The 26,896-nt window shown below is 37.3% G+C and overlaps 1 long non-coding RNA gene across 2 annotated transcripts in view; it reads left to right on the forward strand.

The window, feature by feature from the left end:
- The first annotated feature begins 800 nt into the window (after positions 1-800).
- The window catches only part of LOC138816994 (uncharacterized), a 65,557-nt gene continuing 39,461 nt past the window's right edge, over positions 801-26,896 (forward strand). The window contains exons 1-5 of one of the 2 annotated variants that reach the window (XR_011368746.1): positions 801-925; positions 11,575-11,732; positions 13,161-13,255; positions 18,425-18,497; positions 18,666-18,752. This is a non-coding gene — a long non-coding RNA (uncharacterized lncRNA). Of the gene's footprint in view, positions 926-11,574; positions 11,733-13,160; positions 13,256-18,424; positions 18,498-18,665; positions 18,753-26,896 lie in introns of those variants that run through there. The other variant, XR_011368745.1, reaches the window with a different exon arrangement.

A 26,896-nucleotide genomic window follows, 5' to 3' on the forward strand; every position in this document is an offset into this window, starting at 1 on the left:
GTGCTTTTCATCTGAGAGTCTTGGAGGATCTTGTTATAATACCTCTCCCTGTGAGCGATTTTCAAATTTTATAATAATGTTTATTTTGCGTGTATGGGGATTAGTCATGTATAATTACTACAAGTAGGTATATTCCATATGTTATAAAAGTTAAATTTTGACTTGGAAATCATAGCTAAGGAATAGTTTTTTTTTTCCAATGAAAGTAATTTAAATCGAAGTAAGACCCTCTAATACCACCATCTGTACAAGTAAATTACTTTCAGAGTAATTAAATATGCATATCTGAGCCATGTACTGTACAGATGAACCAACTTTTATTGAAGCAATATGCCTATAAATCCCCTAGGTATTAAAGATGCAAAATCAAGGGCATTTTATATTCATGCGGCTATAAATAAGCACTAAGAAAGGTATTTGAGAAGTTTGGTTTTTTTTAAAAAAATATATATATATCTCAACTTTTCCTGCTAATTAATATTTTTACCGAATGGTGTGATTGATATTTTATTGGTCTAACATTGTCCATTGATTTAAAGCTTCAAGCAGGTAATTTCATGTGGTATGTGAGTTTGGATTTATGATAAGAATCCACTCACTTATCTTTTTCAGGCGCCCAGGGAGCAGAGAAAATTTGTCAAAAACTGAAATCATTAAATTGTCTGACTTCCTAACAGTCGGACTTACCATGAAATAGCACTGCACAGCCAATTAGAATTCATAGCCACAGCCCTTTATTGCATCATCATGGTTTATAGTCCATAACAAATACAAATATAGAGAGGAGCCGTAACAATGTGATATGTCTAACCTGCCGGTCCTCTTCTTTGCATGTTGACTGCCTAAAGTACTCTCCAGGATGACCCCTTGTAAGATCTGACCTCAAGCCCCTCAAGTCCACACTCTTGGCCTTCACATCACCACAGTAAGCAGCCCCTCTCTCCTGGGAAAAGCAGACGTTTCGAGAAGGTCTCCCAGAAAAAAGGCTTAGCATGAGTGTGTTGATGTCAGCTGAAAAGTGGTTTCCCACTGTGGCGAGATACCCCAGCTGCTTTTAGGAAACATTAGTGTCTTCCTTACTGCACCTGACAAGTGAGTTGGGTCCTAGAAATGGTCTGGTAAGTTGAAGGCTATCCAAGGTAGGCTTATGGCCTGGGTTTCTCTTAGATGGTTCATAATCCTAGGGAATGTGGGAATCAGTGTTCATTTCCTTCACATCAGTAATTCCCAGTAAAGTCAAATTAAGTGTTTATTAGAAAGTATCAGGGTCTTCTTTTATTTCTAGTATTTTCATCTTTGAAACCATATTCAAAGTGAATAAAACTTCCAAGAACATTTGCTTTTATCATTTCTGTTTACCTTCCCTTTAATGGGGAAATATAGGAAGTAAATGAATACTTTCTTAAGTAAAAAAAAATTCCAGGGGCTGGGAAGGTGGCTCAGTGGTAGAGCACTTGCCTTGCATGCATGAGGCCCTGGGTTCAATTCCTCAGCACCACATAAGCAAAAAGAAAAAAGCCAGAAGTGGCACTGTGGCTCAAGTGGTAGAGGGTTCGCCTTGAGCTGAAGAGCTGAGGGACAGCGCCCAGGCCCAGAGTTCAGGCCCCATGACCGGACCCCCCCCCCAAAAAAATTCCAAACTGCCTTTGGAATAGAGACAGCAAGGAATTCACTACATACTTTACTTACCACATTGTCTTCAGGGGTCGGAGGATGTTACTTTAAAATTTCTAAGCTTTGTTTATAACAAGTTAAAGGGGAAACAGAATGTAATACCATTAACACTGAAATGTAGTATTGAAAATGCACGTTATGGTATGATGCAGGAAAGCTGGAATGTCTTGGCATGCAAACCAGACTTGTGTTTTGGAACATACCAAAGTTAGACCATCTTAATGGGTGTGTCGTCATTGAATAAAGTTACCTTCAAAGAATGGCTTCCCATTGCTGATTCATGATTTAGCTCAATCCCCAATTTTTACCTTTCTGTCACTAAAAGAGAATGATAAGAACAATGCAATATGATAGTCATAAAGTTGAATTAAAAAAAAACTCTCCTTAGCTACTGTCAGTAGCCAAGAATGTGTATAAACTGCACCACTTAACTGTTGGAATTTCAATCCAAGCTACCCACTGACAAGCTTAAAACAAGAGCCAGTCAAGTCTCCTCACTTTTCACAACGTAAAATACAGATGAGATAATAGTAACAAAATATATGCATAAAAATCCTTTTAAAAATACAGATGATAAAAGTACTCACTTCCTAGCATTGTTGGTGGTGTGGGGAGGGGGAGAGAGGAGAGGCAGAGATTGAAGGGAAGTTACACACAAACCATGATCAGAATGGTCCCTGACATATTATTGTATAGACACCTTGTTTGATAATGGGGATGATATCTATGGCTTTCCTGCAAATGTTGCTTTAAAAATGGTCAAATTAGGCCCATTTCAAATATATGTTTCACTTATAGTACTAATCAAATGATAGCTTTCTATTAATTTCTGTGGTTTGGGTTCATATCAGTCCTCACAGTACAAAGTGACAAAGAAAGGGAGTCACCACTTGTAGCCACAGATTTTACAACAGTACTTGCTGGGGAATAGACTTTGAGTAAGTATTTTCAAATTAATACATTTTTACTTCACATACTTACCTGCAAACTATAAAAACTCTGTATGATTCCATGTGTATGTATGTATGTATGTATGCAAGTGTGTATGTATATATGTATGTATTCAGCATTAGGAATGGATTTAAGTTCTTTCTCTATTGTGTAAGCCATGCTTACACTCCTTATTTGTTTTTAGTTTGTTTTTGCTGCAGCACCTGTGAGTCTGTTCTGGCTAGCCTTCGACATCAAGTCTTCTATCTCTGTCTTCAGAGTTCTGGGATTACAGGTGCACATAATTGTACCTGGCCTCAATCCCCATAGTTTTGAGAGATTTCCTGAGTGAAGTCTGAAATGTTTTGGAGCTTACACTCATCTTGTTAGAAGCTTCCACACAAACAAAGGAAACCCATTTTACTATTATACTTTAAAGCCTTCCTGCCACAAAAAGTATCCATTGCTGTTATTGTCAAGATGCCTCCACACTCCAAATAATTTTCTAGCAAAGTTTAACACAGGGGTTGCTCTTTGCAGACCAACTGAAATTTGTTATCCAAAACTGCCTATAGATTCTAAACTCAAAAGATTACAACAGAGATGAATCCAACATAGGGTATAGAATATTTATCATACAATCTTATATAATCATATATAGAATTGTCTACTCTTGTTTAATGTTGATAAATATGTTTTCCCCTCTCTCAGACATTGACTTTCAACTCCAAAACAATTCCTAGGTCTTTTACAGGGGTCAGACATGGTTTCCAATGGGTTTCCAACTTGCCTTGCTCAGCGAAGCTCTGAAGTCTTTTCTCTCAGCTCCCTTCAGCGATCGTACATTGCAAAGATGCACTAAAATTCTAAAAGACTTCATGAAAGAAAATAACTGAGTAAAGAGTCATCTGTGTGTTATCTGCCTTAAATTATTATTTTTTAAATAGTTAGACTGGATAGGAAGATATGACTCTAGATTTTCATGTTTTCTTCATTTTTTTCCCCCAGTGGTTATATATGGCTCTTATTTTTTTAGGTCAAAACAGTTCATGGTCTTAAAAATAGTCTGGGCTTTGGGACGATTTTGGCACAGTTTTAGAACTCCTAGGTTCACCATGATACAAATGATCAACCCCTCCTGACTTTCCTAACAGCCTAACACAATCACAGTGGCAATCATTTTAATTACACAGTGAGTGGGGCCTCACACAGGGTTGATGCTGTGTGCTGTCCAGTGGCCCAGAACAGGAAGGATTAGCAGGGAACTGGTGAAGGGATTGGGAGGAAGTATCCGCTAGAAGAGATTAAAAGCCAAACTATTACAGGAGAGTCAAAGTAGTTGAAAGAAGCAGCAGATAAGCAGCTCTCTTCAAAATGTTCGCTTTCCACCACATATGAAAGCAGCTCATACTACCTTTAGTCTCTAAATACAGAGAAATAACAGAACGAACCTATCTCTAGTTTGCACATTTTTTTTTTTGCCATCAAGTTTCAAAATACCTCTGAGTGAAAAATCTGAGCAGTAAAAACTTTACCTGCAAACTAGGCTCTCAAGAAAGTACATATTTTCTTATCGTGGATTTCAAATGCATGGTTTTGAATACCTTTTGAAGCAATCTTCAGATTCTTTGTGCTACTCAGAATGAAAAACCCACCATCCCAAAGCACTTTGGGATATTCACAAGTATAAGCCTATACTGGTTTAGAACACTTCTCTTTATCACCATCCAAAAATCACAGGCTGAGCTTCAAAAAAAAAAATCAGTGATCAACATTATTATGAAACCAAGAAGTTACTAGGAGAGAAAAGAAATTTAATATAGAAATTTTAACTTTCTGCATAACTCTGTTCTATGCATGTTTTGTTTGTTTGTTTTGTTACTCTTATGTGGTATGTTTTCATTTCGGTGATGATGATAAAGATGATAAAATGATGAGGTCACATGACTGCTTTTGTGGAAATCTTTCTGGACCATGGCTAACTTGTAACCAAAGGGTTCTAAGAGCCTGAATTCAAATGAATTTGTGCCCCTTAAAGAAAGTGGGTTTACAGCATTACATCTGGAAAGCATCCATCAGCATTTTCTCTCTTTTTCCAATACAAGTCAGTTTCACCACTTCATTTTTGAATGCTATTGATCTAATTTATGTGTTTTCTATTTTGTTCCATTCTAGGAAATGAACCATTATTTGCAATTTTTTATAGTGTTTTTTTAATATTATTTTATTTTATTTGAGAACATACTGTACAGAGGGGCTACAATTACATGGGCAGGATAATGCATACTTTTTTATAGTGTTTAACCTTAGAGGAAGATGATAAGGTGTAAGGGAGATGGAACATTATTTTTTTGGTACCAAACTGGTATATTTATACTTATTCATGACCTTTGAAAATAAAACTATGTACACATTCTAAAATTATTTCAGGATTCAAAATAAAGTAGGTTTCAAAAGCAGTAGTCCCCAAATGCCAAGGGAAATAACAAATCCTTCCTGTTGTGTTTACAATCCTTCCTCAACTGTTCTATAGATAGAAATTTAAGATAGATTTTTTTTTTTTTGTCCACAAAAGGTAGTAGTCATTTAAATTGGACTAGCGGGAGATTATGCCACAAGATGTTGTCTTCTATTTAAAGTAGCTCCTTTGTCTCCCCGGATGTTTGAAATAGTTACAGTAAATGAGATTGAAACTCCAGATTTTTTTTTTTAACATAGACATTCTACAAAGCAAAGAAAACTTCACACAGTGTGGGGAATTTCAGAGACAGTCTCTCCTTGGATACTGAGATCCCACTTGCTGCTCCAATTCCAGTACCAGCTGTAGAGTTGTGATAGCGTTTGTTTTCACAACTCCAGAGGATTTAATGAAGGCCAGATGTAAACTATTTTCTCACTTAATTCTAGATTTCTCTCACTCTAGAAATTAAGAAATAGAGTAAAAAATTAATTATATGCCAATACACTGGTGTTCAGTTGAAATTGAGACTGGACAATCAGCTAACTATGGCCCAATTAACACTACTTTGCTTTCCCTAGGAAAAACCTTCTCAGATTTAATGCCTCAAAAAAAAAAATCTCAAAACACAAACCAAAGAACAAAGCATGATGAGAAAACTATCCTAGGTGATCTTCTATTTGCAATCATAAAGGAGATCTCTCATATTTAACAAGACTATGGAACACAATACATAAAGTAACTCTGTGTCTGTGGGGGGGGGCATGCGCGTGCCATGCCTGTACTAGGGCTTGAACTCAGTGCCTTATGCTCCCCCTTGACGCCTCCCTCCCTCAATGCTGATGCTCTACCACTTGAGCCACACCTTCACTTCCAGTGCTTTGCTGTTTAACTGGAGATAAGAATCTTAAAGACTTCCTCACCCTGGCTGGTTTTGAACCTGGATGCTCAGTATCAGCCGCTTGTGTAGCTAGGATTATAGGAAAGAGCTCTTTCAGCTAAAATAACACCTTTTTTAAAAAAATGGGAAAAGCCTTTATTACTGAAAGGAATGAAGTGAAATCAGTTTTATGATGGCTCCAGTTTTCTCCAAGGAGACATTTTGTAGAGCAATGTACAGGACAGAGAGAGAGAAAAAAAGAGAGGAGAGAGAGAGAGAGAGATAGAGAGAGAGAGAGAGAGGAGGGAGAGATGGAGACAGAGACAGAGACAGAGAATCAGAGACAGAGAGAGACAGAAAGAGACAGAGAGAGATAGAGAACAGAGGGGGGGAGAGATAAAGATTTGACTGCAATAGTCTTACCAAAAAGTTCTGCTTTCCAGAGGACCAGAAATGTTGAGATAGAATACAAGAAAGGAGGAGGAAGCACACAGATTGCTGCCGAGGGTTCAGTGAAGTCTCTTTCAGTTTTTCTAGATAAAAAGAAACAAACAAATTTAAGAATAACAACAAAAGCCTGAGAAGAATCTCAGTGTCCATGAGGTATTAGCAGGCAATCTAACATACGTAAAATAAAGTCTTTCAAGTAAAAGAAAGGTAGTGTGAGAACAGAAAAAAAAGATACTTAAAGATATAGGAAATATGTTTTTTATATTTAATTTATATATATTTATATTAACTAAATTTACAGATCTAACAATCCTGTCCTACTTTAAGGATTATGAACACCCACCAAAACTACATGTAATCAGAGTCCTGGTAACCATGAGCAAGGAAAAAAAAATGCTCAAAGGTACATGTTTTTACAGAGGAGCATAGGTAAAAACAATAGATTTCTTACCTGATTCTCAGCAACCCAGAACATAAAAGGTTGGCTTCACTAAAGTGCTGAAGGAACATACTACTCTGTTCGTCTAATATTCAATATTCATTTAAGCATTTCAAAAATAAGCAATAACTTTTTTTACTTCCCAAGAAAGCAAAAGCAGAGACAATTTATTGCCAGAAAAGTGTCACTTCAAGAACCGTTACAGGTTGTTTTCAAATAGAAAGAAAAGAATAAGAGGGAGAATCTTGAACCTCCACCGTGGAGTGAAGTATGACAGAAACAGCAGACAAGTGGACACGCAGAGCAAATGCTTTCCATTTTGAAAAACTTTTCAAAGGATAATTGGTTGTTTAAAGCAAAAACAGTGTTTTCTCTGGGATTTATAACATGTAGAAAAAAATTTGTGAAAACAATTTAAAATATATGCTGTGTTAAACCTGTAAGATGACTACATGTCTCATGTAGTCTAGTATAATATTATTTGAAAGTGGGTTTTAAGAAAGTAAACATAGATTTGTTAGTTCCAGAGCAAGCAGTGAAAATAAAGCAAAGGCAGATAGCTGATAAACCAATAGCAGAACTGGGAGACCTTTTATAATATAAATACAACAAAACAAAAAACAAGGAAGGATAAAAACAAAAAAATAGCTAAAGCAAGAAGAAATAGGATAGAAAGATTAAAGATTTAAAGACAACTCTACTGATCATATTTTCACTAAATGTAAAAGGACAAAAGAATTTAATTAAAGGAAAAAGATTGTCAAATATGCGTCACCTGTAAGAAACTCACTTTGTTTTTCAATATAAATACAGATATATAAGACATCGATGCAAAAAGTTATTGTATGCAAGCCCTCATCACAAAAAAGCTAAGGTGACAGTATCAGACCATGATGCTCCTGATAACAGAAAAGATAGGTAGCAACAAAGAAAGCCTCAAGTGCCTGAAAAATAACTTCACAAAACTAAAGAAAGAAAGAATGAAGTTCACAAATATAAGTGGACATTTCAACAAATATCTCTTTAGTAATTAACTGATACAATAAATAGACAAAAAATTAATTGAAATATAAATGAGTTAAAACATTATTCACCATCTTAACTGTCAGAAAACATTGTCAATAAATGGAAAACACAGATTCTTTTCAGATGCCCATGGAATACTCCCCAGGGTTGGACATTGCTGCACCATAAAACAAGACTCAAGGGATAGAGGAATAAGGAAAATAGAACATTTTCTCTTCTGATAATTTAGAATTCATTAATATACACTACAATTGGACAGTGTTTGGAAATCTTGGTTTGTGCAACAAAAAAGAGAAATAGAGTATATGTGTGTAGTAGAGAAGAAATAAAATTGTCATTACTTGTAAATAATATGATAGTGTACGTGTAATTTTAGATAAGGTAATTATTGACTAATGTGGAAGCTTCTTGAGATCCCTGAATATGTTCCATGTATAAATTTAAAATATTCCTTGGCAGTCATGAACAATAAAAAGAATTATGGACAATAAAAGGCTTCATTTTCATCAGAATAAAAATTATGAGGTGAAAGTAATTACAACAAATAATATAAATATTATTATAGTTAAGATGTAATAGACTGGAAAAAACAGAAACATGTAAAGTTTTCACTAGGTGATCTAAGATAGTAAAGATGTTAATTTACTAAGAATGTTTGTAAAAAGAAGAAAAGAGAGGAGATAGGAAAAAAAGAGAAGAGAAAGAACTGAGAATGTAATAGAACTTGAGAAACTGATAGCAATAGCAACACACCATGAATTGCTTTGAGGGGTATAACTCTGAGGGAGAATGAATTATGAGTTCTGTAAATAAAACAAACCCTGTAAATAAAAGGTCTTCTACCTCTACAATAATTAAGAAATGAAAATACTGATGCAGAGAAAGACAAATATATAAAATAACAATGACAGGCTACTCAGAAAAAACAACCTATGCCCTTGAAAAAAAATTAATGCCTATCTGCAGTGATATTACGAGAATAAAAGAACAACTTATTAAATGGTATAGGCAAAATTGGGCAAGAGTCCCAAAAGAAATGTGTCTCTGAGTGACTTTTGAATAGAAATAATTTTCAATTTATCCGAATAGACAGAATATTAATATCTAAAGAAAAGATAAAACTGGGTAGAATTCCCTTAAAATGATGACAACTGGGTCTTCATGGCTCATGCCTGTAATTCTAGCTACCCAGGAAGTTGAGACTTGGAGGACGGAAGCTTAAAGCAAATGCAGGTATATAAGCTCTTCAACGTAACCCAAGAGCTGGACTTGCAGTGTGGTTCAATGACAGGTCTCCAGCTGTAAGTAGAAAAAGCTAAGACCTTGAGTTCAAGCCCTAGTACTGGCAAAACAAAAACAAAAAACAAAAACATTTTATTTTTAAATACTTGTTAAGAAAAGAGGTGATTAAAAAAGAATTTGACCAACGAAATAAAGCAGTGTCAAATTGAAGGACAATACAAATGACTGTGAATCCTTACTGATAGGATCCAATGACTGAATAAATAATGTGGGAAAACTTACAAATCTCTCCTGCAAAAGAATTCCAAAGGAGCTTGATCATAATTGAAGTTTGGACTGCCTATAATGAAATCTTTCCAAAGAGAAGCATATTGAAGGGGAAGAAAAATTAGTTGCTTTACTGTGGAGAAATCTGACAAACACCACCTCAATCGTGATAAGTCATGTTGACAGTCTGTTACCTCTCACATGATGTGAGCAGAATGATACTTTTCATTTGTGGTGTTCTTCGCCCAGTTTCACCATGTGAAAATACCATATGAAATTTCCATAGAAAGGCTTTGCTACAAGGTACTCAACCAATTCACCTCACAGTTTTTAAAGATACCAAAAATAAACACATAAACAGATAAGTATGAGAGCTGTCACAGTTAAGAGGAACTGAAGGGACATGAAGACTCAGTGTAATAGTAGCTTAGGTGAGATCTGCTAACTGAAAAGGAGCATTAGGCTTTAAAAACCACACACACACACATACACACACACACACACACACCACAGAGTTAACTTAATAAAAGTGTGTACCATGGGGGCATGGACTGCAAAATAATAATAATAATAATAATAATAATAATAATAATAATAATAATAATAATCAGTACTATTGATGCAATATGTAGGAATGTTCTTTACTATCACTTCAGTCTGTTCATGCTATTACAAAAAAATACTATTGATTGGGTAGTGTATAAGCAACGGAAATTTTGCCAGGTACCAGTGGCTCTTGCCTATAATGCTAGCTAGTCAGGAGGCTGAGATCTGAGGATCATGGTTCAAAGCCACCCTGGGTAGAAAAGTCTGCAAGATTCTTTTTTATCTCCAATTAAACATCAAAATAGCCTTAAATAAGGATACAGGTTTACCCATTGTAACAATGAGATGTACAAGACACTATGTTGGAAAAGAACTTTACAACTTCAGTGGGGTGGAGTGGGGTGGGGGAGTAGTTGGGGAGGTGGAAAGGAAGGGATGGTAGGGGGCAAAACAAAGGAGGAGGACAATGCTTGATAGGAAATGTACTCATTCCCTTACTCATGTAACTGTAACTCCTCTGCACAGTATTTTTACAATAAAAAACTTTAAAAACAAAAACAGCCAGAAGGAGAGCTGTGGCTCAAGTGGTAGAGTGCTAGCCTTGAGGACAAAAGCTCAGTGATAGTTCTCGGGGTCTGATTTCAAGACCTAGGACCAAAATCCCTCACACACACACACACACACACACACACACACACACACACACACACACACACACACACACACGAACAAAGAAACAGCTCTCACAGTTGTAGAGGATAGAAATGCCAAGATACAGGCACTGATAGCTTCTGTGCCAGGTGTGGGCACTTCCTGATTCCCAGATGAATCCCTTCCCCAGTGGTAAAACAAGAACAAGATAGCTTTCTGGAGCCACACAATTTTGTATTTCACCAGTTCCACTCGTTGGGACAGTCTTTATGACTGTCTCAATACCCAAAGTCTCCAGTTCCCAACACCATGATGTTGGTGGTAGATGTCAACATGTGAATGAAGGGGGCCTTAAACTTTCAGACCACACTAAGTCACTTTTTGTAATATCAAAGTTTTCCCTTAGAAGAGAAGACTATTATAAACTGGGAGAAATATGTTGCAATATACGTAATAAATGATAGTATCCGTAATAAAATAAAACCTTGCAGCCAACCAATGAGTTAAGAGCATATAATCAAAGAAAAAGTGGCAAGGAATATGAGCTGGCAATTGACCATAGATCACTCTAGTGTCCAGACATATTTTACAAGAGGCTTCCAACTCAGGCTTCATGAAGAGAATATATGCATTTACTTTAATGTAAAATAGCCCATGTACCATAAATGTTCAAAATATGCAACAACAGTAATTCTCATTCTATAATTGTAGAGTGAAAAGTGGGTCAGCCATGCTATAAAGCTACTTAATACTGAGTTGAGATGCGCCATAATGCACACCCAAGAATTTCACCTGAGAGTAATTTTAAGAAAGTAGCACAATTTCTTCTTGCTGGTGTATATTCCTCTAAGTGAGGTGATACAGTGGTATTCTGGGGATAAACAGGCAGGGTTTTAAGAAAATCATCCTTTAGATATCTAATTTCCATGATAATCTTTTCTTTATTATTATTAGAATCATTGAGTCACAGATTGGCTAGTTCTTATTTCTTACCTATTCTCAACTTCACAGGAAGACTTTTCAAAAGGAAAGGATATTCCCTCCCTCCTTTGAACCTTACTGTGATGGATTGCCCTACATCTAATAAAACAAAAATTCTCTGAGTACCAAAGAGACCTTTCAAGAATGCAGAGCTCAGGAAAGAGTTCCTGGACGTTGTGTGTGCTAAGGTTGGTTAAGAAATGCTGTGGGAGGGGCTGGGAAGGTGGCTGGGAAGGTAGAGCACTTGCCTTGCATGCATGAGGTGCTGGGTTTGATTCCTCAGCAGCACATAAGCAGAAAAAGCCAGAAGTGGCACTATGGTTCAAGTGGTAGAGCAGTAGCCTTGAGCTGAAGAGCTGAGGGACAGCGTCCAGGCCCAGAGTTCAGGTCCCTTGACTGACAAAATAATAATGATAAAAGAAAAAGAAATGCTATGGGCGGCAGTGCCCTACTTTATCCTGGAGACCAAAAAACCAGATAAAGACCCATGTCTTTATCTTTGTATGTATCCCTCTTTCTATCTATCTCAGAAATAGCATTTGAAAGTGAGATGGTTGTCATGGAGATGAGTATGAAAATGCATTTATTTGAATTCAAAAATGAAGTCATATATTTCTGACAGGAAATAAGTCTGATGGCTGTTTGTTTTGACAATGAAGACTGGCAATGACATTTAAGTTAAATGATAGACATTTTTCACAAATCAGATAAGCCAAATCTACTCTAAGGTTGTGACCAAAATATATTTGAAACATGAATACAGTGTATGATATGCCGAGACATGTGTTCATAATTTTAAGTTTGAATTTTAGAAAATAGATGTTAAGTTAAAATGCCCAGGGTGAGACATAGCTTTCAAATAAACTAAATGTCTCTCAAAAGAAAATTAGATTGAGGAATTTTTGTATATTCATACAATGTAATAATATATGTAATCAGTTAAAATGGATGAATAGATTTACATATATATTCAAGAGCCTCAAAAATGTTGGGTTGAGACACAAAGCCAACTGTGGGATATATTTTTTAAATACTGTCTTAGCTAGTAAGCTAATAACAGTCTAAGTTATTGACCATGTATTATATAGCATTAACTTTTATGTAAATGCTTGGGAAATTCTAATCAACATCAGAAAACCCTCTGCTCCTAGGAGGTTTGCAACAACAAACAAATAAACAAAATAAATAAATAAATAAATAAATGATTCTCGGTATGTTTGTCAAATGGTAGGGAGGGAAAAAGGATAACTGGCCTTCAGGGCGGAACAAGGCATACTGGGAGTTACAAAGGGGAAAATTAAGGAAAGATCTAAGAATACATGAACCTATGAGCCATTGAGTTACTGGCAAAATGAAAGTTCTACAAGACCATTACAGGGACTGCATGGCTCAAAGAGTGAGCAGGGATGTGATTAAAGAATTCCATAGGCATAACAGCTTATAGATAATGAGTGAACTAAGAATCAAGAAAGGGTCAAGAAATTATCTATTTCCACTTAGATGGGATCACTAAATGCAAACATTTTGAAAATGTATAGAAGTAGGGGGTAAAAGAGTGCAATAGTATGATTTAAATATCCCTATGATATAATGCTCAAATTCACTTGTGTTCACAGGTTTCCATTTATCTAGAGAGAAGAACTTGGATGAAAGTGTGAAGATGTGTCAACTCTATCAGCACTGAAGTTTGCTGTCACACCAGCTCACCTAGGTATGCGTATGCTGGGGTGAAACAACAGCAGACAGATTAAAAAAATTTTATAAAAGCAATGTATAGAGGGGTTACAGTTACATAAGTCAGGTCACGAGCACATTTCTTTTTCGATAGTGTCACCCCTTAGAAAACAGATTTTTAAAGACTAGTAAATAATCCAGCCTTTCACAAACTCTATCAGAAACCTGAAATCATTCCCAGGTCATTTTACAAAATCAGATCACCTTGATAATAGACTCTGACAATATTAGGAGAACAGAAAATACAGGCCAATCTCTCTAACAACATACTTGGAAAATCTTCTTAAGCAAATTGAATCCAGAGAGATATATAAAAGGATCCTATATCACAGCCAAAGATGTGAGTGGAGAGTTAATAGTAAAAAAAAATCTATAAATATAATTTGCCTTATTAAAGTGAAAGAAAGATAGAAAATTATGAATGTCTAATAATAGATGTAGAAGAAATAGTTGATAAAATTTATGTCTATTTTTGGCTAAATGCAGTGGCTTTATATTCACAGAGTGGTCTCCTCTTAACTTAATAAGTCATACATCTTAAAAATGTTACAAGAAACATGCTTAAATTTTGAAACCCTTACCTTGGGAATAATTATAAGACTAAATTAATTGAGGTTTAATAATTAATATAAAGAATCATATATATGCATAAAAATCATACTCCTAAGGGGACAAAAAAATTACAAAAAACCTGAGTTTTATCTCTGGCCATAAAAGAAATGCAAATCAAAACCACACTGAGATTCTATCTCACCCCAGTTAGAATGGCCATTATCAAGAAAACTAACAATAACAGATGCTGGCAGGGATGTGGCCAAAAGGGAATGTTACTACACTATTGGTGGGAATGTAAGGTGGTTCAATCACTCTGGAAAGCAGTATGGAGGTTCCTCAAAAGACTAAACATAGAACTCCCCTGTGATCCAGCAATCCCACTCCTGGGTATTTATCCAAATGATCATAAGCAAGGCCACACTGAAGCTACCAGCACAACTGTGTTCATTGCAGCATTATTTACCATAGCTAAGATATAGAAACATCCCAGATGCCCCTCAATAGAGGAATGAATCAAGAAAATGTAGTATATATACACAATAAAATTCTATACTTCTCTCAGAAAAAAATGGCATTGCCTCTTTTGTTAGGAAATGGAAAGACTTGGAAAAAAATCAGATTAAGTAAAGTAAACCAGACCTAAAGAAACATAGGCTCCATGGTTTCCCTCATTTGTAATAATTAGAATATGTCTAGGATAGTCCTAGCAGAGGATCATGATAGTATAATAGTATGTACATTTAACCATATAAAATGATGGTGATTGAAATGAACTCTAAGACATGGAAACAGCAGGTCTTTTTTGGTTGTTGATCTTGTTGTCATCAATGTACTTATCTAGGTCTTTCGTTTTATTTTATGTCATTTTGCTTTTTCTATTGGTTTATCCCTGGCAATCACTGTCTTTGATTCTTGTACCCTACATCTTGAATATACATTTATATGATTTGAAGAAGGGAAAGGGAGGAACAAAATGCTGAAACAGGGACAAAGGATGACCCAATGCAACAATGATTCCTATAAGACATTATGATGGAAATCAACTTTACAACTTTGTGGGGCAGCGGGGGAGAGTTGAGGAGGGAAGGGTTAGTGGGGGAAAATCAAACGAGTGGGTAACAATATTTGACAAGAAACATACACATTACCTTACTTATGTAACTGTAACTCCTCTGTACAGCATCTTTACAATAAAATAAAATTTAAAAAAATCTAAATTTTATATTTTAATGTGATGTTAAATCATTAAATTTTAACAAAATTTTAATGAAACAAATTTTAGTGAGACAATTTTTAATAGCAGATTTCCAAAAAACTCACTGGGAAGAAAGTAGCAGATAACAAAAGCCAGAGCATATCCAAGTCCTGATTATTATTAATGAGTAAAGCCCAGAATATTGAATTCAAACCAACCTGCTCTAAACTAACTTCCTGGCTGTGAATTATCAGCCATTGGTTTGTTTTAGTAAGCTTGACAAAGGCACCATGTGTTTGGTGCCTTAAAACACAGAAATTTCTCATTTTTTTCTAGTTCTGGAGGCTAGTCACCCAACACTAAATTGTCAGTAGAGTTCATCTCTTTTGAAGCTTTTTCTTCTTGGTTTGCTCTTGGCTGTCTTCCATGTCTTGATGAACTTTGCTAGATGAGTGACAATCCTGGATGTCTCTCTGTGCTAAATTGTTCCCTTCTTGTGAGGACATCAGTCAGATTGGATGAGTGAGCATTAGGAAGGCTTCATATTAGCTTTACTTTCTTAATTATTTTTTAATTGTCTTTAAGTACAAAGGAGTTGTCATTCAACAGGTCAGTTTATGAGTACAGTATATATATATATATATATATATATATATATATATATATTTCAGTGCATACATATATCTATATATATGCTTAATCATTCCTATAGAGACCCCATTTCCAAAGTCAATCACATTCTGACTACTGAGAGTTTCTGTATATGAATTTTGGAATGGGATCCCAGTAATATTCCATCATAGGTATAAAATAGCCAGTAAGGGGAGTAGAAGGAACTGTGGTAGTATGTTTTTATATTCTATTAAGTTGGGTACACAGGTAGCTGACACTGTGGCACTTCCCTCTGAGCATAAAAATACAGACAAGCATGCTTAATGATTATATTGCCATTTTTTGCAAAATGGCTTTATTAATGTAGCACATTTTGTGGAATATTTGTTAAATGAACGGGTTGAGGACTGACCATGCAAGTAATTTTTGTGGCCAAAATATCTGTAGTAGTTCTCAGAAAGTTTGTGTTAATTCAAGAAAATAGTGATTTTTCTATCCCTATAGCAAAGCTGTAGGCTAGTGATTGACCAGCTTTTTGACATTTAAGAGAGATTAATAGTTCCATCTACTTCTAGAAACTATAATGCAAGGAACACAGGAGCTCTGACCAAATCAGTATAGATAAGACTGTAAGTTTTCCCCAGGAGCTTTTATGCCTTTTTCCTTCTTTACCATCTCTCTCTCCCTTCCCTTTATTTCTGTTCCTTTGCCATTTGTATCTGTCAATTTCCCTTGTCTTCTTTTTGTGTTACTTGATAGGTGTCTACCTTCCTGTGGGTGTATTTCTTTCCTCCCTCTTTCCTTCTTCTTTCCTCATTTTTCTTACTTATTTTGCTCTTTTTTAAGAGTTTCTCTTTGACTTCATCTTTCTCTATAACCTGCACCTGTTCTCACTGAAATCAGCACGTAGGGATTTGACCAAAAAAAAAAAAACCCAGTGATTTGTTCAATGAAATTGATTACTTATTAAGACTAGTCCAAATATCATTCTAAGTTTCCCTGGAAATGTAAAGACCAGACAGATGTGGACTAGCAAATATGGTCACAAAGCCATTCTCATCAAGGCAGTGGGATCTGAGGTAAATGCTATTGATTTTAAAAGTTTCTGGCTGTGATCTCATCATTAAACTATGACGTACTTCTCCATTTTTCATTTTCCTGTAACTTTTTGATGCCCTGAAAATCTCTTTCTCCCACAATGCCTTAAAACACCATAGGTAGGTAGCATGGACTGTTAATACTATGCTCTTCTTTACTTACAGTTCAGTGCCAAATAATGTTTGCTATTCCCGTGCTGCAATGTGTATTATTTTTTTTTCCTAAAAGGGTAAAACACCGGTAAATGAAGATAAATTGTTGGCTTTGTTCCAAAACAAGCTTGTTGTTCTAGGACCCTGAACTGCCTGGAACATCATTAAGAAGCAGCAGGCCACCCAAGGTTGTGCATCAATTAGCAATTAGGTCACACATTGGGTGGTTGAAGGCACTCAGCCTTTGGCCTTGCTCCTCACAGCACACCCAAGCGGGGCATGGGTATCCAAACAATGCCCACCCTGATGTATGTTGTTCCTTAATTGGGATAACTTAGCGATGATAATGTGTACAGGCAGACTCTTTCACTCCAATTAGGCCTCATTAGCGGCTCTGCCAGTGGTGACCACGGCAAAGTGGTATTTGCTCTTGGGAAGGCTTTGTGAGGTGCTGAGAATTATATGCAGGAATAAATTCACAGTGTCTCCCACAGCAAATGCCTTCCTCAGTTAGTCCAGCACTGTCAACGGGGCTAGCATTCCTTCCCATGATTACACCGTGATTACGGCTACCTGGCATGGTTAAGTAGCATTTCTACAAATACCATGTATAGAGGATTGACTTGTCACCAATCCTTCTTGGCCTTCATCCCCCCATTTCACTTGGAGTAAAGACAATGTGCTCAGAGACAAGCCGAATGGGAAACTGGTTATTGGCCTAGCCAGATGGTAGAGAGAGGTACATACCCCCAGTAACCATATTTCTATGCCTTGAGAGCCCTGGTATACTGTGTTTAAAAGGAGACACAGTAGGAAGAACCATTAAGATTCACACAATTCCATCCCATGATCCAGACTTCCCATGGGTTTTCCCCATATTCCTTGAAGAAAATGATCCGTTCATTAGGCCAGGCTGTCTGGACACTATATTCTCCCATTGGGTTGGGACAGGGCTGTGGAAGAATGTGATTAGGACTTCCTGTTGCTAGTCTATCAGTTTAGTCAAAAATCATTATGAGCTGGGCCTTCCTGGCTCCCTGCTATAATCCTAATGACTTAGGAGGCAGAGTCCTGAGGACTAAGGCTAGAAGCCAGTCAGGACAGGAAAGTTTGTGATACTTTCCAATTAACCACTAAAGAGGCAGAAGTAGGGGTGTGATTCAAGTGGTAAAGCACCAGCCTTGAGCAAAAATGCTAAGGGACAGCACCAATATCCTGAGTTCAAGCTCCACTATCACACACACACACACACACACACACACACACACACACACACACACACACACACACACACACACACACACACACACCATGCACATTATTATTACTCTTGCCTTAATGTTTTCCATTTTTTTTAACCTTAGGATGGGAGAGAGTTAAATAAACACTTTCCTGAACAATACTAGAGACAAATGGAGGGATCAATAATAGGAGACATTAGAAAATTATATAACAGAGTGTCATTTGTTTGTAATTAGTTGGTTTTAGAAGCAGTCTCTCTCTTTTCGTTCTCAAACTCTCCATATTCCACCAGCTGTCTAAACTTCCTGCGCTGTGGTATGCATCAAGACAGTTGCTGAGGAAAGGATCATCAGGGGAATAATCAGGTGGGTCTTCCTCATGGTCATTTCCATCATACAGCTCCTCCCCAGCTCCTCGCATCCTTCTTTGCGCCCCTCTGACTTGTATGAGCGGTTTGCTGCAGCGGTGGCAGGATGTCAATGCCCCCCAAATTGAACCTGTGATTTGTTTTTCTTTGATTTATGTGCTTGTAGTCGATAAACTTTATAAAGGAAAGTATCAGACTGAACAATCAATCAAAGATAAACAGATTCCTGTCCTTTAAAAGCATTTCAGCCACGAGGTGAGTATCTCATTCATCTTTTGCAGGCATGCTTTTGGCCTTTCCACTGAGACACGACTGACTGCTCACCACAGGCAGCTTCTCTACAAAAGGGCTGCCACAGCCCAACTGAGATTTATCAGTTTTGTGGCACCAGTGGTCCTGACACAGGACCATTTGCAGTATCAATGGTTAAGCATGCTCTTTGCATGCTATGACCTGGATTTTCCATCTACCTATAAACAGGAGAGGAGGGCCACTTTTAGATTTTTCTAGGTTCTACACAAATTCATATTGTGCACTTCTTTCTTTCTTTCTTTTTGTATTCGGAAAAGCTGAATCCCTTTCCTGCAAAAAGAGAATTCCCTCTTCGTTCTATTAGTGGTTTCCGAATCTTCCTTCGAACAAGGCAAATGTCATCCAGCCTGTTTTGCCTCTCTGCTGCACAGATGGTGTGCATATGCAGATTGGTGATTTTCTAATCAATACAGGGGCACTTGGGAATATCTCTAAGTATTGTAATAATGCATTAGTCAGGAGTGATGTTGTAACACACTGAGATCATACACATAAATCTAAGACACCATGTCTAGACACTCCAGGGAAGATGGGACAGCATGGGTTAGAGCAGGCATTAAGGGAGGGCAATATTTCAAATATGATGGGGAAATAATGCAATTTACAGACTTTAATAAAACCACTGGGGAATTAATTTCAGTAGGGGTACATTCTCTCCCCCAAACATCCGTGTTCTTATGTTTGCTTCATGGACACGTGTAATGAGATACTTTTTACCTGTTATCTCAGGCATAAACACAGAATGGGATCTGTGAATTGAGCTAGATTTTTAATGTGCTGAATATGAAAATAATCCCTTTATAGGGAGTGCTTTAGCTGTACAAAAGTGCATTATGCAAACAACACACAGACAGAATAAACCTTGGAGATTCAGCGTTAGAAGAGCTTATAAATTAATCTCCTAAGCACACCTTGAGCATGCTTAGAGAATGCATTCAATCATAAAACTTGACCAACTGAACCTGCAAAGTTTTAATAGGGACCAGTTCGATGATGAAAAATGAAAATGATGTTAAATAGATGCCCATTTTAACACTACCCCAAAGCTGCAGGCTTGCTTTCACCTTTAGCTACCTTCCAATGCTCTTTTCCTGCAAGCCTTTCATTTTAATGAACCTGACTCTTTAAATTCTGCAGGCTGGTAACTGTCCCAAAGTCAGATACTCATTCTGTCGCAAATGGTTTGATAAAAGTGGCAAATTAAATGTAGTCAGAACCGTGTTTTCTTAGCAGAAAACAATGTATGGACACTTCCACTATCCAGTTTTCCCTGAGGACTAAGCAGTAACCCAGCAGGCTGCTTAGTATGTTTTCCAGCCATCATTTTGAGCCATCGCTGTCTAAGTGAAGTCTCCTCCAGTCAGGCCAGCACGCTGGTTCCCAACACTCTGGAGGCTTTTCAATTAAAATGCAAGAGAAGCCAGGGCTCATGGAATCAACCCAATTATCTCTGTAGTCATAGAAATGCACATGATAAATGAACTCCAACCTTTTCCTTTCTGATGACAACTTGGGCTCTGAATAGAGGTGTGATTTCTGTCCCCCCACCCCCACCCCCCTTCCTGGTAAGTGTGAGGATGAATGTGGTTTTCTTGAGGAGAGAGTGAAATGCCGCCACAGACTTGGCAGAATATCTCAAGGCATAATGATTCCAGCACCTGTACAATTCAGTTCTATGAGTCTTAGGTTTTTTTCCCCCTCTCAGAATATTGTCCAGAGCAAAAATATCTGGCAGCATCTTATTTGTACAAGTATTTCTTTGCAACTTCACTCATTCATCTGCTGATGATTCTGATATTTCCATTTTTACTTGTTTTTTATTATTCTATAATATTTATGTTTGCCTTGTGATGAGTTGACTCAAGATCTTGAGTTGGATGGGCAGTACTCTTCCACTTGAACCATGCCCTACTAGTAGCTCTTTTCATGTTAAAAAAAAAAAGCTTATGTTTTGCTCATGTCAGGCTTGACTTTAATCCTCCTATTTCCTACTTAGACTCTGCATAGCTGGGATGACGGGCATTTGTCATGGCCTCCAGCTTTTTATGAGTTGAGATGGGGTCTTTTGAACTTTTTGTTTTGCCCTGGCTGACCTCAAACAGTGACTGTCCCTACTGCATCACCTCCAGAACTGCTGCTATTACCAGCATGAGCTCCACACACCCCTGTTTTCTGGAGCAGATCAATTTAATCTCAGAGGGCAGTTACTGATTAAACCAATCTCAGACTGAGAGTTATCTTCACAGATTCCTCTGGAGACAGGGTGAGCCTACCAGGCCAAAAATCTATGGTTGGTCCCTTCTCTCCCCTCTATCTCCTCTCTCCCCTCCTTCCCTCTCATCTCCTTTCTTTCCTTTAAGCAGTTTCGAACATAAAAAAATTATTTAAAACAGTGCTGAGGTTAATTCAAAAGATTCATTAAATAATATTTCTCTATATTGATTTTATGTTTCACTATTGATATATGATAAAGGAGTATTTTCTAATATTATTGAGAATAGTGATTATGTGATACTCTATACAGGTACTGCCATACAAAAATAGTGTCATTTTAAAGTATTTGCTTTCATTGTGGAAGCAATGAGTGGCCAAAACAGAGCCAACACAAACTCTGCACTATTTAAGCAAGTCTCACCATCTTTGTATGACCTGAGTGAGCTCCCCTGTAAGTATGTGGATTCTACTCTCCACAGCAACAAAGTGACTCCAACTCAGACCAATTTCTAATGGTTTCTTAAGCTGCTAAGGATTGTGATTTCCAGTTCTGACTGCAGAAAACTTTATTGTGTGGAGCATCTGCCATAGTTAAAAAAGAGAAAAAAGCAAAATCTGGGTCAGAGTCAGCTGCCAAGAATCAGATGACCCCAAAGTACTCCTCCTGGATCTGAGATCTCTTGTTACATACACATCAAAGTGGAAAATTATCAACCATTTTAAATTTTAAAGAAATGTGAAGAATATCAAAACTCCATATAATTAAAGGAAAAACAAATTCTTGGTAATGAATCAGGTAAGTGCACGAAGATGGCCTGTAGTGCTTCCTTAATTTTCTTAATGTATTTTTGATATCTTTAAGTTGATTCCATTATTTAAAAACAATCTATCAACCTTCAGTGCTTAGTAATAGTAATAAAAAACCCACATGATTCATTTCTCTTTGGGAATGCTAATGCTGTTTTGATAAAGTAATTCCACATTGAAAAAAATTGATTTCAGATGTTTCGCAGGTTTTCAGATAAGCCATAATCCCTTCCCCTAACCATCACCACCCCCCAATCCAAACTGATTCAGGACTTGTGAGTCACTGTGTGACTTTCACTTTATACCAACACATTCAATATGAAAGAACCATTGTGTGGTTGGTATTAAATTAGACAATCCCACACATCACAGCATATCCCAATTTCAGAATAACTTTGTGTTTGTGGAATTTAATTATTGTCTCTTGTAAATGAAGAAAAAAAGAACCCAAAGGCCTTTTTTTCTTAATCGACAATATACCCTGTAAATAATGTTGTTCACCGTATACACTGAGAAACATTTAATTCCCCATTATCTCACTTCATTAGCCAAATGTCCTGTTTAAGTAAACTCTGAATAGAAAGCACATTATAATGTACAAAAATAATATTAAGAAACAGCCTTGAGCTGAAAAGAAAAATCCAGCAAAGTGGAACTCAGTGCAGATGATACATACGCATGAATGTATGTATATATGTATGTAGGTACACATGTATGTATGTATGTGTATATGCATGTGTGTAAGTATATGTATGCGTGCATGTATGTATGCAGCCATCCTGTTCCAAAGGCTTCCAGAACTCAGTTCTATTGTGATTGACCTGAGTCCAATTTTCACAAGTACTAAACAATGAGTCCTAGGGCTGACAAAAGAGCAGAAAAAGTTAGCAACTCACTTTTCAGGGAGGAGTTTGAACATAGATGAGACTTCCAATGAAGTAAGAACGGCTTTGTTTGAAGACCAGGAATATTCTATATACACCACCCCACACCGCTATATTCACATTTGCCTTCCTCTATGCAGGAGGGAAAAAAAGTCCTCTTGAATAAAGAGGAAATAAAGACAAGTGATTCTTTTACTGGAAAAACAAAAACAGTTACAGAGAAGGATCTGTGGCTGTGTGTGAAGGAGAAAAACCAGTCCCAAAGAAGTGTGAGAGAGGGCCTAGACAGGCCTCTGCCTGAAAAATACCTTCTGCTCAGATTTCCTTGGTGACTGCTCATTCTCCAGTAGGTTGGGCCTTGCCCTAAAATAATGAGACCTCCCTCAAGCTATTGCCCCAACAGAAATAACCCTTCATTTTTAACTGTAACAGAGATACAGGAACTGCTGTTCCCTGATGTTGGTACAATGATACTGCCCTTGTTGGAAGGCTGTCTGCTCCAGCTTCAATTTTGGAGTTGTTTCTCCTTTTCTACCACCTCTATCCCTTCCAATTTGCTCAGGTGCCATTATCCATAAAGATCTATAAGCTGTCTTTCGTTTCCAAATACCCTTGTATCTATAGCAGTTGCCAAGTGAAACATTTTTATCTTTAGCCACAGTGAGCATTTTCATTCAATTTATTTAATGACCTTTAATACAAATTTCTGCCTGGTGCTGATGACTCACATCCATAATTTTAGCTATTTGGGAGGCTTAGATCTGAGGATCAAGGTTCTAAATCAGCCTGGGCAGGAAGTCCATGAGATTTGTTATCTCCAATTAACCTCCCTGTGCTGCAAGAAGTAAAGCACCAGCTTGAGAGAAAAAGGCTAAGGGACAGCACCCAGTTCTTGAGTTCAAGCCAATACAGGCACAAAGAGACAAACAACCATAAAAAAATACACACAATGATGATTAGCTTCTTATGGAATATACCATATTTTGCTCCTGGATGTATTATTTGAAATAAAATACACTCTCCTAAGTGTTTACTTCCAGTGGATGTATATAGAGAAAAGGTTGAAAGGAAGAGAGAAAAAGAGATAAAAGAAAGCAGTAAAAAGGGAGGGAGGAAGGAAGGAAGGAAGGAAGGAAGGAAGGAAGGAAGGAAGGAAGGAAGGAAGGAAGGAAGGAAGGAAGGCAGGCAGGCAGGCAAGAAGGGAAGAAGGCAGACAGGCAGGCAGACCAGGCCTCAGGCACAGAAATGATGATCCCAACCATCTTTTTTTGGCAGGGGGAGGGGGGTAGGTCGTGGGGATTGAACTCTGGGTTTGGGCGCTGTCCCTGTGCTCTTCAGCTAGCTTAAGGTGAGCACTCTACCGCTTGAGCCACAGCACCACTTCCGGTTTTCTAGTGGTTTATATTGGAGATAAGAGTCTCACAGACTTTCCTGCCCCGGCTGACTTTGAACTATGATCCTTAGATCTCAGCCTCCTGAGTAGCTAGGATTACAGGTGTGAGCCAATGGTGCCTGGTGATCCCAACCATCTTTTAAGTAGAGGGATTATATAACTTTAACTAAAAGGATAGTTATTATGTCACAATGCTAAATCACCATTCAAACTTAAACCAAGCTGCGACAGTTTTGATAGGCCACCAAAATCTATAGTCTCACATCTTTTTGTTTGGCCACCCCGCATTTAAGGGATTAGATTAAATTCTAATATGTCAATAAAAAGAAGGAAAGAGAAAGAAAGAAAGGCAGAAAGAAAGAAAGAAAGAAAGGCAGAAAGAATGGCAGAAAAAAAGGCAGAAAGAAAGGCAGAAAGAAAGACAGACAGAAAGACAGACAGAAAGACAGAGAGAAAGACAGAGAGAAAGACAGAAAGACAGACAGAAAGACAGACAGAAAGACAGAAAGAAAGACAGAAAGAAAGACAGAAAGAAAGACAGAAAGAAAGAAAGAAAGAAAGAAAGAAAGAAAGAAAGAAAGAAAGAAAGAAAGAAAGAAAGAAAGAAAAGAAAGAAAGGAAGGAAGGAAGGAAGAAAGGAAGGAAGGAAGGAAGGAAGAAAGAAAGAAAGAAAGAAAGAAAGAAAGAAAGAAAGAAAGAAAGAAAGAAAGAAAGAAAGAAAGGAAAGAAGGAAGGAAGGAAGGAAGGAAGGAAGGAAGAAAGGAAGAAAAAATGAAAGAGAAAAATAGAGAAAGAGAGAAAGAAAAAGGGAGGAAGGAAGGAAGAAAAAGAGAACAAGTGTCTATGGATAAATAATCTTGAATAAATACTGGTCTGGAATCATTTCTGGAGAAATGGAAAGTTCCTACACAGTCATAACTTGCTCTTTGGTCAGCCTGAGCATGTGCTACAATTGTTCTCTTCTTGACAGTAAGCAGAAAGCATATGGTGGCATAATCTGTTACTGCACATTGGTGGTTATCATTTGCAAAGTGGGTTGCTGTAACAAGCATACATGAAAAGGAACAAGGTATTAAGATTATCACAAATAAGGGGATTATAAAGGTTAATACATGTGCACAGTTATTTCTTTATAAGCTATCACTAGGATTCATCTTTGAACTAGAAATCAAAGAGGATAAATCATCCCAGGAATTTGAGATGGCAAATGTCAAGTTTCTATATTTACCTATTTGCATGGATGTGTGCTTGTGCATTTGACTTTCTGGTCTATGGCACTTTGCATTTTAACTGAAAAAGAAACTCAGAGGCAGCAACACTGCCATTATTATTTTGCTGGTAGCAGGGCTCTGACTCAAGAACTCATGCTTACTTGGCTTTGTTGTTTGTCTGGTACTCTACCACTCAAGCCAAGCCTCCAGTTCAGCTGCTTTTGATCCATTCTTTTGTAGATGGAATTTCATAGACATTTCTTCCTCAGCTGGCCTTGAACTGTGATCCTCCACATCTCGGTCTACTGAGTAGCTAGGATTACAGACATGAACTACCACTGCCTAAGTGAATTTTTTACCTAAGTGAAGAGGGCTGAGAAATATGGTATGCTTGATTTACTATGGAGTATATGAACAGATCTTCAGTTCAGAACAAAGAATTTGCATTTGAAATGCCAAGATGTATACTCTTACCTCCATCTCTGCTATACCATGTTGGGTGTGTTACCTATCCTGGCTAGATTCAGTGTCAAGCTGGAAGAGGTGCATGCTTGTCTAAATACTCTCCAAGTTTCTCTCCTGTGCGGAAATTGTCATCTCTGTTTAGACTGTAGATTTGGCTTGTAAAGATTGCTGTTCTATGTTTTCACTTAATAGAAGGCTGATAATTCTGCTTGCTACATAAAGATCTTCTGGCAGAAGATTCATAAATAGAACAAATAACTTCAGAGAGAGGGTTTAGTCATTGTTTTTCTGAAAGGCTGACAGTAATCCAAAATATCTAGCACAGTCACAGATGATTTTGCAACAGCTCTTGCTTGTGTTCTTACATATTGGGCAATAGTTTATGGTGGCATGACAATTCTATACCCACTGGAAGACTTGGCAATGCCTGGAGACAGTTTTGGTAGTCACAATGGGGTGGGGGATACTGGTGACATCTCCTGGGGCAGAGATTGGTGATCCCGTTCAACATCCTACAGTATATGGCCTTCCTCTTACTAACAAAAAATCACCCCAAATACCAGTGGCCTGAGCTTTTGGAATCATTTCTCCTTCTCACCTCCCCTAAGTCTGTTGCAATCTGGCCCATAAGAATCCTAACTTATAGCCATTTGACAGGTGCTCTGTACACATCTCCCAAGGCCTTCCTTGCCAAATGGGATGACAAGGCATACAATGACATAATTAGGAGTCTAGAATGTTTCCCAGAAGCATGTGGAATGACCCTAAAGGACTACGAATAAAGGCTTAGTCCCCTTCTTGATGCTAATAGGAGACATCGTGTTCTTTGAAGGGGAGAATGGCTTTCCAGTTTCCTCCTCTCCCAGGGAGAGTAGCTTTGCTCTACCACAAATGTCTCTGTCATGAGGTATCACCCCAGTCCCAAAGCAATGGGAGCAAACAACCAAGCAGTAATGCTGTGAGCCCAAACAACCCTTTTCTGGTTTATCAGTTGGCTATCTCAGTTATAGTAAAGGAAAGCTGACAAACACACACATCATAATTATATATATATATATATATAAAATATAATATAATATATTTTTTTCTTCTGATTTCTGGAGATACTAAG

Source organism: Dipodomys merriami, unplaced genomic scaffold, assembly GCF_024711535.1.
Source record: "Dipodomys merriami isolate MVZ:Mamm:240054 unplaced genomic scaffold, mDipMer1.0.p SCAF_7, whole genome shotgun sequence".
In the NCBI taxonomy this organism is placed as follows: domain Eukaryota; kingdom Metazoa; phylum Chordata; class Mammalia; order Rodentia; family Heteromyidae; genus Dipodomys; species Dipodomys merriami.